The sequence below is a fragment of the Lemur catta genome, chromosome 12 (assembly GCF_020740605.2).
Source record: "Lemur catta isolate mLemCat1 chromosome 12, mLemCat1.pri, whole genome shotgun sequence".
NCBI lineage: Eukaryota > Metazoa > Chordata > Mammalia > Primates > Lemuridae > Lemur > Lemur catta.
The window spans coordinates 88,043,877-88,063,490 of record NC_059139.1 but is presented as its reverse complement, the minus strand read 5'-3'; the positions used below and the strand labels follow the sequence as shown (position 1 = coordinate 88,063,490).

The following is a 19,614-nucleotide window of genomic DNA, read 5'->3' as shown; positions in this document are numbered from 1 at the left end:
GGACTGAACCTGTAACCTCTGGGGTCTGAACTAGCTCTGGGTCATTAGTGTCAGAATTGAACTGGATTACAGGACACTCAGCTAGTGTTGGAGAATTGCTGTTAGAAAATAATGTAGCTTTATATAGGAGGGTCAGGGAAGAGACATGAAGGAGCAAGTCATGTAGATGTCTGAGAAAGTGTTTCTGGAAGAGGAACAAGGAAGTGCAAAGGTTCTTAGGTCACAGTGTGTTTGGAGTGTTCGGGGGAAAGCAAGAACAGTGTGGTTGTTCTTTAACTAAGTGAGGGGCAGGATGGTGGATGAGGTGTTGTGTGGACACAACCTTGATGCAATGGTCGCCTTCAACCACCCAGCCAGGCGAGCTACCCCACAGTCATGGGAAGGAAGCTCACAGATTTAACATGCATGGATCATACAGTTTATTGAAGCATTTGAAATTAAAGCATAAAGTGAGAAGCAAGTGGAAAGAAATGGAGTGGATCAACATACTTAGGATGGTGCCCAAGAAAATGGAAGGGCCATGCTACCTGAATCCAAGGTCCCACAGTGTTCGTGTACCTGTCTCTCTGTGCTGCACCAGCCTGCCCTGCTGATGTGCGGTGAGCAGGGCCAGAGCCGAGGGCGAGGCAGGTGGACGGTGTCTGGAGTCGGCACGGCACACGCTTGCTCTGTTGCAGAGCCTGGCCGAGAGCTGTCGCGTCAGCCTCATGAGCAGTTAGGGGCTTTGTTTGCATCTCCAGGGCAGCGGACAGGTGGGGACGCCCATGGGTGTTACCGAATGGCTGAAGCAGAACCTCATGGATATTGAGTGCTTCATGTCCTCATGTATATTTAGGACAGAATGAATATTTAGTGCTTCGTGTGTCTCATGTATATTTAGTGCATCGTGAATATTTAGCATTGACTTATTTCTTCCATTCCATGCTATGTAGGTTCACACATACATGCTCTACTTCCTTTAGCTGTTTAACGTATCTCCCAGGTAGATAATTTAATTATCTATGCTTAACACATCTAATGATTTGCATCAGTCTCATTTGCTTGGTTGTCTTCTATAGCAGAATCGAATATCCTCAATTCGGCAAATGCTCATTGCATGAGGCCCAAGAGTTGTGTGTGTTTGGGTGGGGAAAGTGGTGTATTAATTAGGATCTTGTAAGCTTCTGTAAAGACTATTTTTTACTCTAAAGGGAATGGAGGAACCGCCTTTAGATGAGCCTTCATCACACACGTGGAAGATTTCAGAAAAGGCAGGAGGCAGGAAAACCTATAGAAGTCGGTGCCAGCTGCTGCTTTGTGGCGTCATGCCGTGTAAGAGGTGCTGAGGATGAGAGTCATGGGCAGTGGTGGGGGAGGATGATGGATATTAATTTCACTTGTTTGCCTACCAGCCATTTCAATTTTGTCATGAGGGCAAAGGGATGAGAGAATGTGGGCTAAGGCAGCCACTCCAGGGTGAAGGGAAGGACCAGGGACAGAGAGGACAAGGGTCAGCCAACAGACAAATGCAGCCAGCTCTAGAAGGAAGTTCAAATGGGAGAAGTTTGCAAGGTAGGAGGAAATAAATTAGTATCTTTAAGATTAAGGGGCACTGTTGCTTTTAACTAATTATTCAATCTTTGCAAAATCTTGACTTACCCCTCAAAGTGTCCTATTCCAGTTATTCCTTATATGTTTCCTACTGCGTATTTGACAGATTTTGAATGACATGATATTATATACTTTAATTGCACCATTTTCATGATTTGAATTAGTTGGGATAGAATACTAACATATTTCCTACTTTGGCAAAACCATTGCAGTGTTTGTTCATGAAGCTAAAGAGCATAGCAATTTGAACTGATGTAGAACCCTGAAAGCCAAGTTAAACTCTACTGAAAAAGAGTCATTTAAAAATATTTTTGTGGAGTAATTGTTTTCACTATTTTTGGGAGTCTCTTGTTGAAAAGAATTCAGGGAGTTATTCCTTTCTCATGTTCCTGTAACACAGAACATTTTTAAATTGAAGAATATATTTCTTAAAGAAACGTATCACAAAACTTATGAAATAACTGGAGTGTACTATTACTATTTCTGAAAAGTAAAATTAATACATGAAAACATAGAAGTAATTTTATCTTTATTTGTAATAAAACATTACTCAACCAGCAAATGTGGTATGTTATTGCCTTAAATATACTTTGACACATTGGTTAGCCATATGGAAAAAAATTAGCCTGGAATCCTATATAATTCCTTACAACAAAATAAATTCCAGATGGATCAAACCTTCAGTGAAAGTATCAAAGCACTAGAGGAAAACATGGATGAATTTATTTCTGTTCTTGGAATTGGAGTGGTGCTTCTGTGTATAACATGAAATTCAGAAGCCATAAAGAAAAGGATGGATAATTTGATGACATAAAAAAAATTTAACTTGAACATGGGGAATAACATCATAAATAAAATTAAATAGCAAACAAAAAATGGGAAAATATTTGCAAAATATACTTCAGCCAAAAACAAATATTTATGCTCAAATTATTTTTAAAAAGCATTGAGCTAGCACCCCAAAAAAAGATGGGCAAAGGGCATAAACAACTAGTTAATAGAAAAGGAACTGCAATGACTGAGAGAAATATGAAAAGATGGTCATCTAGTGAATTAAAAGGGTAACAGATTATTTTCTACCTATCAGTAAGATGAAGGTTAGATGTTGGTGAGGGTGAGAGTCAAAATTCCTACACTGCTGGTGAGAAATATGTTAGAGACAAATTTGTTTTTTTTTTTTTTTTTTTGGTGAAACACTATGACTTTTTTTTTTTTTTTGGTGAAACACTATGACTTTTTTTTTTTTTTTGGTGAAACACTATGACTTTATTTAATTAAAAACAACATATAAACAAACCAGAATGAAACAAACTGCAAAAATGGCCAACATTTGAAAACAGATCTCTTCCCCTGCAGACTACAATCTCCAGTGCCGTTGACAGGGCCGTGTGGTGCCCCAGAGAGGGTCTAGGCAAAGGTGAGCACACCTCTGTGCCGCTCCAGAGTCTGGAATCTTCTAGGAAGCGAGTGTCACATGAGTGACTCGCCACTGCGTGGCCAGGGTAGGGCCGGCGCATGGTCCTGTGCCCCATTCCCCATCTCGATACAGCACAGGAACTGACCACACCAGCGTGTCCAGGTCACTGTCATGGCCCAAACAATGTGACAGTCAACTGATAATTTCCTTTTGGGGAATAGTCTATGGCCATTCTCACTTAATTGCACAGAGACACGGTACAAAAATGTTCGTTGCATCATTTTCAACAACCAAAACCTACTTAAATGTCTATCAGTGTGGCCTAGTAATGGTACAGCCACAGTATGCTGCCTTGAAAAGGATGAAATAAGTCTTCATGTATTCACATGATATGGTGGCCACAACATATTGTCAACAAAAGAATTTGCCGGATACTACACACAGGGTATAGGAGTACAATCTCATTTCTGTAAATAAATGAATAAATATTTACATACGTGTGTGTGTGTGTGTGTGTGTGTGTGTGTGTGGCAGACGTGTATGTTTGTTTGTTCTATTTGTATTTGGATAGGAAACCTGGAAAGCAAAGCCTCTCCACCTGCTAACAGTGGTTTACTTATGATGAATTGGAGTGGGGAGAAGTGGCCTAGAGGGGAAAGGGAATTTTATTGTTAATTAATATAATTATGAACTATTTGTTTTTTTAAATGAAGGACGTGAATCACTTTAAAAATAAACTGACATTTCTCTCACCAAGAATATGTGGCAGTATGAGTCTCCATATTCTATCTCTCTTGCTATCACTATCTCTACTTAATTCATTTCTATTTAATTTCTTTAATATATATATTAAATGAAGAGAGAATGTTTATTAATTATAGAATCTTTCACAGTGATGTTGTTAATTGCTTTGAAATATATTATACAAAGTTTGTCCTTGGCTATTAGTGGATAATATTTTATTTTAGCATAACATTACATGCATATTCTTATAAGCTTAATGAGGAAAGTGCTCAAATGGAGTAGCAAACAAATAAATGTCTTTATTAATAATAGGTTAAGTCCCCTCTTATGGTACTTAATATCTTAGAGTTAAAAATAGAACATATCCATTGTGAAGAAGTCTATATAACATTCTTTTAATAGATGTCCTATTTCATTTTGAAGTAATGGAGGAGGCTCATCATTTTAAGACACCCAGTTGGGATTGGCAGTTAGGAGTAAGAAGTGGACTCATTGCCTCACGGGCTGCGTTGAAAGCGTAGTTTAGAGTCTTGGAGACAGAAGACATCATACGGTGGTTTAGATGTTTAGCAAGAAATGAGTTTAGTGAGGAGGAGTTAAGGTTAGTTAATACCTAGAGGAACAGAAAGGCTTCCTTTGTGTTTTTCTTGTTTTGTTTTCCTCCCTTTTGTTTGCTTTTCCTTAGCTTGCTGGCAATCGCTGATGGGCCCAGGAGCTGCAAGCGCACTTCGGACAGGGCCTGAAGCAGAGCAGTGGCACTGTGTCTCCACCCCATACGCTACGGCATAGGGGCAAGCCTGCATTTCTAATGTTTTGCATTTGCCTGGAGTATCTTTGCCCATCCTTTTCATTTCAAGCTTTCTGACTCATGTGTTTTGGGTGTGTCTCTTTTATGAAGAATAGACATTCGTTTCTTAGAAATTCAATCAGAAAATCTATTTCTTTTATTAGTCAACTTTAGCCCATATTTATTTATGGCTCTGAGAGATATGCTTGTTTCTGTTCTTTCATACTATTTTGTATTATGTTTTCTTTTTGATTATTTTAACATTGTAATTCTTGTGATATTTGAGGTTTATATTTTTGTACAAATATTTTGTACAACTCCTTTGTATTATATAAAAGTATAATTACCCCATACCAAGGCTGTTTCATACAAAGGCTACTTTTATATAATAACCCTGATCCTCTTTGTTCCTTACTATTATCAGTGATAAAATTGGCCTGTGTGCTCCCCTTCCTCTGTGACTCTCCTTCCTCCAAATTTAGAGTTAACTTTGTTGTCACTTTTGTAGTGCTGACACTTCCACCGCTTTGTCAATGTTAAATAACATTCCTTTGTCCTCACCTATTTCCTACCTTCTGCCTTTTCCTTGCAATTTTTATTTTATTATTGCATGCGATGTTATTAAAACATTTCCATACCTAAAACAAAACAAAACAATCATTGAAAATGACTTGATCTTTTTGCCTAGCTGTCCAAAGTATTATTTCTCTCTCTTTGGTTGCTCACTTCCCAGTGGATCCCTTCATCCTAAGTGCATTTGTGCTTATGCTTTGTGAATATGCTGTCACCTTGGGTCCCTTAAACCCTTCCTGGGCTGCTCCCTGGTGCTTTTACGGTATCTTCTTTTGGGGTTCTGCGTGATCTCTACTATTTGGGACAGCATTAAAATTAGTGTTCTAAGTTTTCTGAAAATGTTTCTTTTTCATTGTCCTGGTTGCTCAGTACAGTTTCCAGGAGAAAGAAATTCTGTACCAAATTGTCATTTTGTTTATACTAGAAATCTTTATTCTCATAAACATTTTTATTTCTATTATGCATTTTTCATTGCACAAGTCATATATAACTAAATGAGTAAATAAATAACTAAATAAAGGAAATAAAAATCTCCCTTACTTCTGTTCCCAAACTCTCAGAAAATAATCATTTTCATTGGTTGGTGTATGTCTTTCTAGATATTTCCCTATGTGTATATATATAAATTGATATTATACATTTTAAAATTCATGCCTTTCATCTTGTCTTTTGTTCATACTTAGGTTTTTTTCTGCTCTTAATCCCCTATCCCATTCTATCATTAACTTTGTTCTTATTCCATAGCTGCAGAACTGGTTGATAAATTTTTATAAACATTATTGGTCTTGGGCCAGGCATGGTGGCTCATACCTATAATCCCAGCACTTTGGGAGGCCAAGGCAGGAGGATTTCTTGAGGCCAGGAGTTTGAGGCCAGGAATTTGAGACCAGGCTGGGCAACATAGTGATACCTTTGTCTCTAAAAAAAAATAAATAAATAAGACAGGGGTGGTGGCGCATGCCTGTAGTCCCAGCTACTCGGGAGGCTGAAGCAGGAGGATCCCTTGAGCCCAGGAGTTAGAGGTTGCACTGAGTTATGATTGTGCCATTGCACTTCAGCCTGGGTAACAGAGCGAGACCTTGTCTCAAAAAAAAAAAAAAAAAAAAAAATTATTGGTCTTAACATACGGCAATTACTTCTATCTTCAAGGACAAAATGTTCAACAAAGATTGAACATTATGATAGTGGTGATTTTTCCATTTCTTTCTCCTGAGGTTTCATTTAAAATCTTCTATTTTCCAAAACCTGAAAACAAGAACTGAAGTCAAGCTCCTTCCTTCCCTCCTTTTCCTCCTTCTTCATCTCTTGCTCCTTCTTCTTTATTCCTAGCAAATTTTATGATCCTTTCTTAACTTGGGGCAAGATCTTAAACATGGGACAAGATCTCTTTTTGTGAAGATTGCTATGGAGCAATACTCATTTGTATTTTTATTTTTTTAGGAGCTAAGTCTTGCTCTGTCACCTGGGCTGGAGTGCAGGGGCACAGTCACAGCTAACTGCAGCCTCCTACTCCTGGGCTCGTGGGATCGACGTACCTCAGGCCCCGCTTCCCCAGTAGCTAGGACTACAGGCACGCGCCATGCCTGGCTGATTTAAACAAAATATTTGTAGAGATAAGGTCTCACTGTGTTGCCTAGACTGGTCTTGAACTTCTGGCTTCAAGTGATTCTCCTGCCTCAGCCTCCCAAATTGCTAGGATTACAGGTGTGAGCCACTGGGCCTGGCCTATTTTTCCCCTTTTGTGAAATTAATTCTTTTTTAAATTGTGAGAACAATTTTAATCTAAATATTCAAATACATATTTCTGAGGGAAATGTAATGAAATATTTTGTTTTGAGCAATCACTTTAATGTTTAAACAAGTTTTTCTTCTGATCATAACCATAAAAGAGGTTGTCTCATTATGCATCTTTTTCCTCCATAGCACTCACATATAGCTCTATATAAAATAAGAAGATTAAAAAAGATTATTTTTTTAATTTTTGAATTTTTTTTAAAGAAAATTTACTTTTGGTAGACCATATCTTCATGTTGAGTCCCTAAATTAGACTCACTACAATGTTTTACCTCAGAACACTCATTTTCTTGTGCCAAATAAGGAAGGACAGACATCACTCTTGCGGCCACTGTGTTAGTCATCCTACTGAAGTTTAGCTCTTGATAATCTATCATTTGTGCAAAACACTCATTGGGCACAGCTTGGATTTTCAGAGTTTATTCATCTACAATAAGGATAGCAAATAGCTACCTTAGAAGAATTCCTCAAAAACAGAATTACTTGGGGGGAATAAAAGAGGGATGGAAGAAAAATAAAACCTAAAGTTGTTCTTAGATACGAAATGGGATACTTTTAAGAATCCGTTTCACTTCAGAAAGATTTTCTAGTTTCCATGTTATTGGTGGGACTCCAGGAATGCATGAACCCTTCTGAAATAGCAAGCAACGTCTCATGTGACAGGGTCACACAGACATTTTTCTGGTGGAAAAGATCTTCAGTTTTAATTAGATTCCAAGGGTATTGGAATTACTACAACTTTGCTGTTTCTCGGTGTTGTGGTTATTGGTTGTCCCTGCCTAGCATCCATTTCCCCTTCCTCGGCAACGGTCCCTCAGTGTTACTTGGGGGACCTCCTCCCTCACACTCAGTCCAGGTGCGCACGGCTCAGGTGTGATTGGTGAGCATTGTCCACCCTCAGCCACTGGTTCCGAGCGGGCTGGTGACTCACCGTGGCCTGTGATGTTTAGGTCTGAGAATTTGCTGAAACTGTTAGGAAAGAAACACCTTCTTTTCAGCAGAGTTGTTGAACAGGTATAATGTAAATCTGAGTCCCACCGGGACCTCCATGGGGTGAGGACTTTTCCGAAAGTGAAGCTAACAGGAGAGAAGGTTAAGCTAAGAAATGGAGGAAGACAGTCATGACACCGTTCCGAGCCCCCGAAGCCGGCAGTGTGGAATGCAGCGACCCTCTGTGCTTTCTCAGGTATGAACCACTAAACATCCCTCTTCTCCACTCTTTCATTTGTTTGTCTTCTTCAATGAATCTGATCTTGTCACCGGAGTGACAAAGCGTCCAGGCTGACATCTCTATTCTATGTGTATACATAGTTTTTGAATATGTATAGAAATAGCCTCTGTATAATTTGGTATGCGTCACAATATACCAAGAGTTATTTGAGGGATGTAATTTACCATTTTGAATATTTAAGTCTGTTGACATAAAATACTTTTGAAGAGCTAAGGAAACAAATACTTCTTTGTTTTTTTATCCTGTAATTATAGATTATGTTTTGTTCTTAGCCTACCTGGTTTTGCTCCTGAGAAAAAACATCTTCCTGCCAAAAATGACTTTCATATTCATTGAGCTTCATCTGATATTTTAAGCAGGGAACCCAGATGGTCCCCGCAGTACCCTGTGACTCGAAGAAGTAAGCGGAAGAAACAAGACAAACTGGAAGGCACCCAGCTGTGGCCTCAGGATTTTTTTTTATTTCTTTCATTCGCCATAAGTAAGAAAGAGTGCTTGTTCTATTTAACCCAATAAAGTTAGAAGAGAGAACAAAGAATCATTCTGAAAAATCTACTCATAGTTCTAACAAAATGGGTTCTCTTATCTAAGGCTCAGTCACAACAAAGATGAAAAAATTCTTTTATATGCTCAAGTACTTCTTCAGTTTTTGAAAAAAATCAATATCATATTCACATTAATGTTTGCTTGTATAAAATATTGACCGTGGACACGTTCCTCTGAGTCCGTATGTAAAAGCACCCGTCTTAATCATCGGATGGTTCTAATTGTCTCTCCTCCCCTCTTACAGCAAGAGTAATGAAAGGACAGCTAAAAAGCAGAACTATATAGTTATTTTATAACTGGCACTAACAAATTTCACCAATTACAGAGTCCATTCTGTAAGCAATGAATGTGTGGCTCCCAATTAATCTAGTGCACCTCCAGGCAAGGTCTAAATCAGCTGGATACAGCTAAAGCAATTTGCACACAGCTAAAAGCAAATTGGAAAATAAGTGTTCCACGCCGCTGCCTATCTTTCCAAGCCAAAGACACAATCAGTATTCTGGCAGCAGCCCTATGTCATGTTATTTTCAGCTATCAATTTTAATTATAACAATTATTGATTAGCTAGGAAAGTGAATAATCTGAAGCTCAAATGAATGACTCTGCTGCTTTGAGTCTCCTTCCTGCCTCTAAAGAGGTGCTGTTATAAGTCCTACTTAGAGATCCCACCTGGGCATCTGGACTGTTCCATCCTTATTTTTCCCTGCCCCTTCCCACCACACACACAGTTTTAGTTTTGCAATTTGTCTTAAACACTGCTCCGACCTGAAATAAAGCTTGACCAGCATCTTATTTCTAATCAGAGAATTTAGAGACAATTAAAGAAAAGGTAGCTCGATTTTGAGGATTTGGAGTTCATGAAACTATTTTTGCTCAGTTAGGTGAGGAAGTGAGAAAAGAAATTCCATAGAAAGAAAGAAAAATAGAACTATATATAAGAAAGAGAAGAAATATGGTCACTACATTGTTAGATGGAACAAGCAAGACAATGTGGTTTAGTGAGTGATATATAAAATTTGGGGTTAAATAAGGCATAAAAGAGTCTTTGCTTTAAGATTATTGCCACACTCACTAACTTTGTGATCTTGGGAAAATCCAAATATTGTTGCTGAGCCTTTATTTCCTAGTCTATAAAATAGGAGTGTGAATAACATGATGAGAATAATACTTTATCCATTAGCTAGTTTTATTTTTTTAGGTAGAGAGGGCTGGGAGTGGGAAGGCAATTAAATGATATACTCTGCTTGGAAGGGTTCTGCAAGAGGGTTATGTTATATTGAGTCTCCTAAACAAGATCTACCATACTTGTTGAATTAGCCACATTCTCCTCTGAGTCAATTTTCTCTTGTTAAATACTGCGTGAAGGAAGCCCCAGAGAGGGAGACAGATATAGAGATGATAGATATGAACATAAATAAATTCATCTCTCACTTTATGAAATAGATGCACGCTAGCAAATTTGGCTATAAAGTGAGTTTCTGCAAAGCAAATTCCATTTCCCTATTTATGTCTATTATAAAATCAGATATATATCCATGGGAAAGAATTTCCCAAGATACTAAGTCAAAAATTGTTGTAGGATAGCAGCAGTTACTTTGAAGTATGTTCAGAATTTTGAAGTATTTAGCATGATATTCCCAACACTGGGATTCATCTGGAACCTATCTTTGCAGCAAAAATTGGTTGATGCCTAAGAAGGATCTTGGAACCTAAGCTCTTCTTCTCCTTTGGTTTAAGTGCTTACAAAATCCACGGAAAGTAGATGAATTGTGTGCTTCATCACTTTCTTAATCTAACAATTCAGCATATTGAGTTTATTAATAGAAGGCTGGCTAGAACTGGACCACATTAGGTGGTCCAGTCTGAATGTGATAACTGCAGTCCAAGGGGAGGAGGGTCTTCTGTGAGGTTCTAGAGTGGGATATAATCCAAGAACTAAAGCAAGATCAGAGCCTTGTTATTCTAGCAGTTCATATAGAGGAGCAGTTAAAACCTCAAATAATTAATAATCAATCTCCACTTGCTTCTTGCAGGGAAAATCATACACTTAGAGAGCCATGCTTGTCAGACTCAAACCTCATGGAGAAAATTGTCAACTAGTTTCATGAACATCAATTTTTTTCCTACAGATTTCTTAGAAATGATTTCAAATTTTGTGTGGGGGAATACAATCTAATTTTTTCCCTTTCATTCTAATTTAGGAAACGCATGGCCTACTGTGTTAGTTTGCTTTGTATTATCAGAGAATATGATTTTTAGAAAGTGATTATACAATTGCTAGCAATTCTGTCACCATATTTCAAGGGAATCTATTTATTACTCTAGTAAACATTTACATTAAACACCAGAATAAACAAAGATCTGCAACAGTGACATGACCAGGAATTTTTAACTATTCCAGAGTCATTATTATTATTATTTTTTTTTTTTGAGACAGAGTGTCACTTTGTTGCCCGGGCTAGAGTGAGTGCCGTGGCATCAGCCTCGCTCACAGCAACCTCAAACTCCTGGGCTTAAGCGATCCTACTGCCTCAGCCTCCCGAGTAGCTGGGACTACAGGCATGTGCCACCATGCCCGGCTAATTTTTTCTATATATATTTTTAGTTATCCAGATAGTTTATTTCTATTTTTAGTAGAGACGGGGTCTCGCTCAGGCTGGTCTCGAACTCCTGACCTTGAGCGATCCACCCGCCTCGGCCTCCCAGAGGGCTAGGATTACAGGCGTGAGCCACCACAACCGGCCCAGAGTCATTATTTTTTTAAACATCCTATTGCAGCATTAGTCATACTGGAAATATTTTATTTTATGTTATTTATTTATTTTTCTAAGAGACAGAGTCTCGCTCTGTTGCCCAGGCTGAAGTGCCATCATGTGGTGCTATCACAGATCACTGCAGCCTGGACCTCCTGGACTCGAGAGACCCTCCTGCCTCAGCCTCCCAAGTAGCTGGGACATCAACAGGCACCACCTTGCTCAGTTAATTTTTTTTTCTTATTTTTTGTAGTGTTGGACTCTTGCTATGTTGCCCCGGCTGGTCTCAAACTCCTGGTCCTAAGTAGTTGGGATTATAAGCATGAGCCAACACACCTGGCTCATATTGGAAATATTTTAGAGTATCACATTCTTTTCTAAAGGACCCCCTTGCATTTTTGCTTTTGAATCTTTGCTTTAACATATATTATGAAACAAACAGGACTGTGTTTCAATATCTAGCACTTAAAATTCTTTAATGATTTACTACATTTCAGTCAGTTGAACTTCATCTTTTAAGTAAAACAGGCATAAAAACTTCCTTATTTGATAAAATATACTTAGCAAGGGCTATCAGAAATGTCCTTTGGTTACTACTTATTACATTTCAAACTCATAGACTTTCACCATTGAAGGTGGAGTGATTCGATAACTCCATTGACAAGTGTTTATATTATAACTCAAAGTGTGAAAGAGGACGTAATACATAGTAGAAACAGCATGAGATTTAGTATCCAAAAAATCTGGTAGACCCTCAAAATGTGCCCTCTGATTCTATGTTTCTGGGCAAGTTATTTAATCTCCATGAGATCATTTCTCTCATTTATAAAATGGGAATAACTAAACAAGATGGGCATTAAAGAGAATTAAATAAGATAATAAATTTAAAGTATATAATAGTTGCCCAATAATCATTATTTTCTCTTCTCCATTCCTTCTCCTATCTCAAAATAACATCGAGAGGGGCATGCGGGATCCTTTAACACTGCTAAATGGAATATTTCTACAAACTTCTGATTTCTCTTGTTCAAAATCAGTCAACAAATAAGTGGGAAAATGAAGTGGGGTAATTTTATTTTATTTTATTTATTTATTTATTTATTTATTTTTTTTTTGAGACAGAGTCTCGCTTTGTTGCCCGGGCTAGAGTGAGTGCCATGGCATCAGCCTAGCTCACAGCAACCTCAAACTCCTGGGCTTAAGTGATCCTACTGCCTCAGCCTCCCGAGTAGCTGGGACTACAGGCATGTACCACCATGCCCGGCTAATTTTTTTTTATATATATAGATTTTTTTTTAGCTGTCCAAATCATTTCTTTCTATTTTTGGTAGAGACGGGGTCTCACTCTTGCTCAGGCTGGTCTCGAACTCCTGACCTCCAGCGATCCACCCGTCTCGGCCTCCGGCCTCCCAGAGTGCTAGGATTACAGGCGTGAGCCACCGCGCCCGGCCTGGGGTAATTTTATTATTTAAAAAAAAAGTCAAAATCTTTATCACAAGAAAGTCTTATCTAACCAAACGCCTTTGAAATCCTAAGCTTTGGCCCACATGCTTTGAGCAATATTTTACAGAACCACAGACTCTTGATGTTGGAAGAGATGCTACGTATCATTTGGTCTAATTGCCCAGCTGGTGTTCTAATCCCCCCTTTCTTGCAACTCGGCCCTGCCTGAGCCAAAGGGGAGAACCGATCATTGTGGGTCTCATTGGACTGGAATTTCATCCACAGAGCAGACTGGTGGGCTACAAACCAAGTGACTTTATTAAATATGTTTCTTCTGGAATGGGCCTAATCTATAAGCCTTTGGGGTCCCTTGGTAAGTTCAGGAAGCATCCCCCCATTTAGCTGGTGTAATTACTTCTAGATCTGCTCCAGGGGACCAGGCTGGACCTCAGGGTCTTCCAGCTGGGTAGCTTGCGCCTAGGCCTGCTCTCCTCCTTGGTATGTCTGGAGTCTACACCCTTTGCTTCCCTTGCCCTTCTGTCCTTAATTGTTCTGGGCCTAATTTCCTCAGCCAACAGGCTGATTAATTTGATATAGCAATTTATTAGGTGTTAATGATGATCTTCTCTCTTAGAATTATTCACATCTTAAAGGTGACTCATAAAATTACAGTGACCTCATCAGCAGGAATGAAATAAGGCTATCTGGGACTTGGGCAATCTCATGGGGCATACCTTGAAAGAGCGAGGCATTGGAAGCCCCCTGTCCCCCAATTCTTACAACATATTTTCCTTCTGCCTGTTTAAGATCGGTGTGGGCAAGTGTCCATGTATGCGAGGAACAGAGAATGTCTCTTTCAACTTACATGATTACTCAATGCAATTGAAATGTTTTAGCATAAATTGAAATAACCTAGTAAAGGCTGAGTTCTATCACTTTAACTTTGAAATCCTTCGGCTGTTCAGGGTTTCTAAAAAGAAAAAGGAGTCCAACTGCTTCATGTTTCAATCTGACACCTTTTTAAGTGGCTGAGAAGGGAGAGGAAAGGCCTGCCGGATGGCCTTCTCTGGCAGGGGGAGCTGGAAATTGTCATCCTTATCAAGACAAGGCTTTGCTTTTCAAGAAGCAAATACCCAAGTAGCTTGAAGGGGCCTCATTTAGAAACACCAGCCATGACGACTGGAAATCTGTGTGCAGAAGAGCTCATGCTCTAAGAATTAGAAGGACAGATTATTCAGTAAAATGGATTCCCAAAGCCATTGTGTGCCAATACATGTACATGTTTGTCTCCAAGAAAAGTGGGCCTCCAGGTGTCTGATCTATACAACCAGACTGGAGAACCTGGAGAGAAAACCAGAAATTTTTAATTCTTTCCTTTCCTGGTCCTACCAGTAATGGTGATTGTCTGTGTCATGTTTACCCAGGTTGGAGAAAAAAATCAATAACAAATATTTTTGTTGTGCTTTCGTTAAGTGGCATTGAGTGCTTATTTCGGTGAGCATACTCATCGGTTGTCCATTTGATAAATGCTCCTCTTGCAGGTCATGCATCAATTCCAATCCCCAGCCCTGTCCTTAATAATCACACTTAGCAGATGACTTCTGACGCTTTTATTCACTAAACATTGATTTGGCCACGATGTGAGATTTTAGTAAGGAAATGGAGGCTAATGGACATAAACACTTCAGTTTTCCTCCTCTTGTCTGTCTTTCCTCGCTCCTGTCTTTAAGAAAGAAGATCCTTTCCTTTTTGCCAAACTGGCCCCTAGTTGCTCTCTTGCTTCTCATCTTTCTGTCTCCTCGGGGTCCTCTATCTTCGTTTGCTTGATCTCGCCAACTCTGTCTCTAAAGCTTCCTTTCCTTCTCACATGAATGTGTTCAGCTCAAGCCTTCATTATGCTAAAAAATGTTCACTGTTCAACCATTTTAGCCCCCAAGGCATACGGCTATCTCCCACCTCTTCACCATCAAACTTCTCAAGCTTCCTGTTGCCCCCGCCTGTTCTTCCTCACAAGATACTCAATCCTTCACGTTCTGAAATCTGGCACATTCCCTGTTTTCCACTGAGAGGCTTCTCCACTGGAGCCGGGCGTCTGACAGCCTCAAGGACACTTCCCCGAGCATATGTCCCTGACCATCTGCCGCTCCCCCGGCTCCCCCGTCTCTTGGCTTCTGAGACCTGGTCCAGTTATAATTCTCATCTTCATTTTTCGAATTATTTTATTTTCTTTGTGACTTTTCTTAAATCTTTTGCCTTTAAACATTGATTTTTTTTTCCTTAGACCACTTCTCTCTTTTGGTTTTCTTCCAGGTTTCTTTCATCCTTAGGACTTCAACTGCTGTTGTCTGCGTTGCCACTTTCATACCTGTGTTTCTGTCACTGACCTTTCTCCTAAGTTTCAGACCCTTATTGCTAACTTCCTCCTAGCAACATCAGGTATCTCTACCTGGAGTCTTTGTCCATCTCAAACCTGATAAACCAAACACCCAAGCCCCCTCCACTAAATCAGCTTCTTCTCTGGGATTCCCTGTGTCTTTCCAAGGTGCTACTTCCACCCACACCCAAACCCTGCAGCCTTATTAACTCCTTGTAAACCTTCAGGAATTGGTTACTTCTACTCTGCAATTTCTCTTATATGTACCTCCTACTTGCTTATCACCAGCATAGTTCAGGCTCTCCTTTCTTCTTGCTTTGACTGAAATAGCTTCCTGAATTACGTGTCTGCTTTCTAGCTCTTAAACTCCAGGACACTCTACATACAGCAGAAACTCCCCTATTCAAACATCTTCAGAATTGATGGCTTGTGGGTTAATAGAAAGAAAACTAATTAAAACAGAATAAGAAATCATGATGCACCCATACCTTAAATATTTTTTAACTTAAAGCATATAAATGTGCATTAATCTAACACTTCTGGCCCTTTGATTCATGTGCTGCATCATCTGTTTTTGTATTAGCGTCTCAACTGCATGGTTTCTTTGGTTTTGGTTTCTTTTAAATGGAGCAGGAACTTAATGGAACTTTTGGAGCCATCTGAGAACAAAATCCTCCTCTATTTTTATGCTATCCCTCCAATTATTTACAATTTTATCACCCACACCTAATTTGACAACATAAGAAAAAGATAACTCAGAGAAAATACAAATCTCTTTCTTCTGTCACTTTTATCAGTTTAAGTGTTAAATAAGCTACATAGTCATAATCACAAAGACAACTTGTACAAAGAGGTGTGGGGCAGATGCAACTGACTCCTGGTACGTGCACACACTGACGAGAGCAGAGGTGCCCAGAGAGCCTGCCTGGAGAGGAGCCTGTTGGCAGTGAGCTGAGGCGTCGGTGTGCAGCGGCCACGAGTCGGGGCTGGGAAAACAGCGGCCTGCCTGGGGACTTGGCTCTTTGGGGGTCGGTTAACAGAGCATCTACTGTATTGTCAAATTACCTGAAGTGAGATATCTTTGTGTCTGAAATGCTGAAGAACAGCATTCACAGTCTGTGGAGATACCTGACCGCCTGGGAACCGTATTCGAGGTGGGGATGGGGGGGTGGGGACAGGGGGTGCTGCTGGCACAATGCCCTGTTGCCCTCCCGGGAACTGCTGCCTCGCAGAGATGGCTGCTAGTCTCACATCCAGCAAAGGAGATGCTGCAGGGTCTTTTCAATTTTTTTTTAAAACAGAGACTTAACAAAAAAAATGTATATATGTAACAATAACCCCCCAAAAAATCAAAATGAAGACATTTATAGACATCTGATTTTAATATAGAATTTCCATAGCAACATTTTACTTATTGTTTAATGTTCGGTAACTTAGAGGCCAATTTGCTCATAAAGCAGTTGCGTAATGTTCAATGTTGGATTATAGGAACCTCATTCTTGTATACAATATTATGATCTTGAGCCTTTCCATCTACCATGAGTTAATGCCTACTCTGGGAATTGATGTCATATTCCCCAACTAGAATCACTCCTGGAGAGCAAAAATAATTTATTGAGAAAAAGAATCATAAAAGAAATCGAGTGCACTAATCCATGGATTAAAATATAATTTAAAAAACTCTTTCTGACTCAGAGTTCATCTGTGAAAAGATTTTACTGAGTCTCATCCTCCCTGAGTAGGGGCATGGCCAAAAACCAGATTCACCTCCTTTCAACACGTAAAAATTTATCACTAAGCCCCAAACCTGCCCAACATGGTCTTGAGATCCTTGTAAAAGGGTTTTCCTTCAAAAATGGAGCCTGCTCATTCAGCACGTGTTTCCAGAAGTTCATTGACTGTCGGATAGTCAGAGGTTTGGATTTCAATGACATGCAGAAAGTGGGCTCTGTGCATTCTCACAGGGCTCTCAGGCCAGGCCTGGAAAAGCCTGCCTGGGCCTGTCCCTTGGACCTGTGTCAGTGTGCTGTCACTGGAGCTCGGAAACATGTTACAATGCAGCCCTGAACTCTGGTGCACGGATGACTTGTTTTTCCGAAAGGAAAGAAGGCCGGCATCACTGTGTAAGCAGAGGAAGTTGACATGATCTCATTCACGGGCCTTTCTGCTATTTGTGTCAGGGGAATCCGCCTCTGCAGAACAGTCAGCCTTTCTTTCGGCCACACATGGTTGTCTGCCTAATTTTCCTCATTCTTAACCTTTGCCTCTGCCTCGGAATGAAGTGTGAAATAGTGCCAAGGCGCCGCATTCTTTCTGTGTATCTTCCCCACAATAGTCAGGAGGAACAGGGTCAAAGATGTTTGCACACCCGGAAAATAACTCCAGCACACAGGTCTGAACAGCCAGCTATCAATGGGAAGTGGCTACACATAAAAATGGGTTCAAGAAGAACATTCGTTTCTGTCTCATGCAATGTACGTGGTATTGACCTACTTAAATGTTGTCTAATTTAAATTAATAATAAAAATATCTTGTAAATAATAAAAGCCCCTAAAGCAAAAAGCTTTCATTATATAGGACTAATTGCCTTTGAATCAGATCTTAGCTTTAAAACTGTTTTAGTCCAAGCAGTACTATTCAGTGTTATTGAATAATATTGAAATCCTCATGAAATAATAATTTAATTTACTATATATTGTATGGTGATGCTTTGTTTTCTTATTCTTTTAGTTGCATGCAGCAACTAAATAGATATTGTAGAATTCTACTATATATTGTAGAATTATGAGTAATTCCATAGATGAGATTATTCTGAGAAATGTAGAGATAATACTTTGACTATCTGTAGCCAGCAATTAAATATGCATTCCATCTTGCTTCTCACAAAACTTTTAAGAAATTCTTTGTCTCAGTTGATGACCTGATTGATCAGAAAACATTTTTATTGGTTTACTTTAAAAAGAGAATGAGATAGCTCAGTTTCTAAATACATGTTGTGAATATCAATGGTAAATTGATCTTATTTGTAGTATTCTCTTACTGATTTCCTATTTCTCATTCCCGAGAGAAGGAAAAAAAGGAGGAAACCAAGCCCTGCATAAGCATTTGAGAATAGACTACGGAGGGTGGAATCTGATGATCCGTGCACTCAACTACAACTCAATGAAATGCCATGCATATGTCCTCCTTCCCTTTTGCTGTCCTCTTCTGATTGCGGCATTATGCAGGCACCAAAGAGGGCAAAATCATCATGGAACTCATTTTTCATTCTATGTTATGTGGCTTTGGCAGCTTAAGGTTTTCTTGGAACCTCTGCAGCACTCTGAGCTCCCCTGGGATTTGTTAGGGACGAAACCACTCAGGTCCACTGGATCTTTTCTTCTCATGTTGTCTTCAGGGGACTAACTAGCTTCTTTTTAGAGATCTGTTTTTAATCCTTTCTTTCCTTTACTCGTTGATAATTCTGATGCTATAATAGCATTTTGGAAGACAAAATAGAGGAAAGCCCTTTCCTCTTTAATAAAATTACTTCAACACAATTGGCATTATTGTTTTCTATCTATTGTCATCCAGTCTCTTTTACATAAATTTATTTTTACATAGTTTGGAATCATGATGTATTTTTTTACACTTAACATAGACATATTGCTGCATATTACTATCTAAAATAGATGTATAACAGTTTATGAAATAGATGGTCCATCATTCATTCAAGAATTCCTTCCATAGTTTTTGAAATTAAGGTTTCTATTTATTTTCTTCCACATTATAAGCAACACTGTACTATTATATTACTATTTAATATGTGAATCATGTTACTATACTATATAATATTTGAAGCATATTAATTCACATCATTTTCTCCTTATTTTTAAATTGTCCTGAGGCTAGAGACTGAGAAGTGGGTATACAGGGTCTGTGGCTGTGAAGATTCCATAGCTCTTAATATTACACATATGCCAAATTGCTCTCCAAAATGGCTATGCCAATTATGGGTGAAAATTCCAGTTTCAGTGCAATCTAGCTCATACTCTTTATAACCACTCTATGCTGCAGCCTAAGGAAAGAACCAGACTAATAATACCAGTCTGTTCCATGCTCTGTGAAGAAGAGAATATTGGTTGCAGGAATCAGCTTCAAGTGACTATTAGGAGAGAAAATTGACATCACTCTCTGGTAAGACAAATTGGATAATGCATTACGCTTAGATGTTATACTATTTACATTCTTAGTCTCTATTGTGTTTCTATTGCCTATTCATATTTTATAGGTATGTGTTATTTTATTCATAAAGATATTTTGATAAAGTCATATTTTTATAGAAAAGTTACTCAAGTGTGGAGGCATGTGTCAGACTCCAAC

At 39.0% G+C, this 19,614-nt stretch overlaps 1 long non-coding RNA gene across 1 annotated transcript; it reads left to right on the top strand.

The window, feature by feature from the left end:
• The first annotated feature begins 7,795 nt into the window (after positions 1–7,795).
• Positions 7,796–18,643, top strand: LOC123648255. Its single transcript, XR_006738541.1, has 3 exons — positions 7,796–8,091; positions 8,493–8,617; positions 18,318–18,643. It is a non-coding gene; the product is annotated as an uncharacterized LOC123648255 (long non-coding RNA).
• Positions 18,644–19,614: the final 971 nt, after the last annotated feature.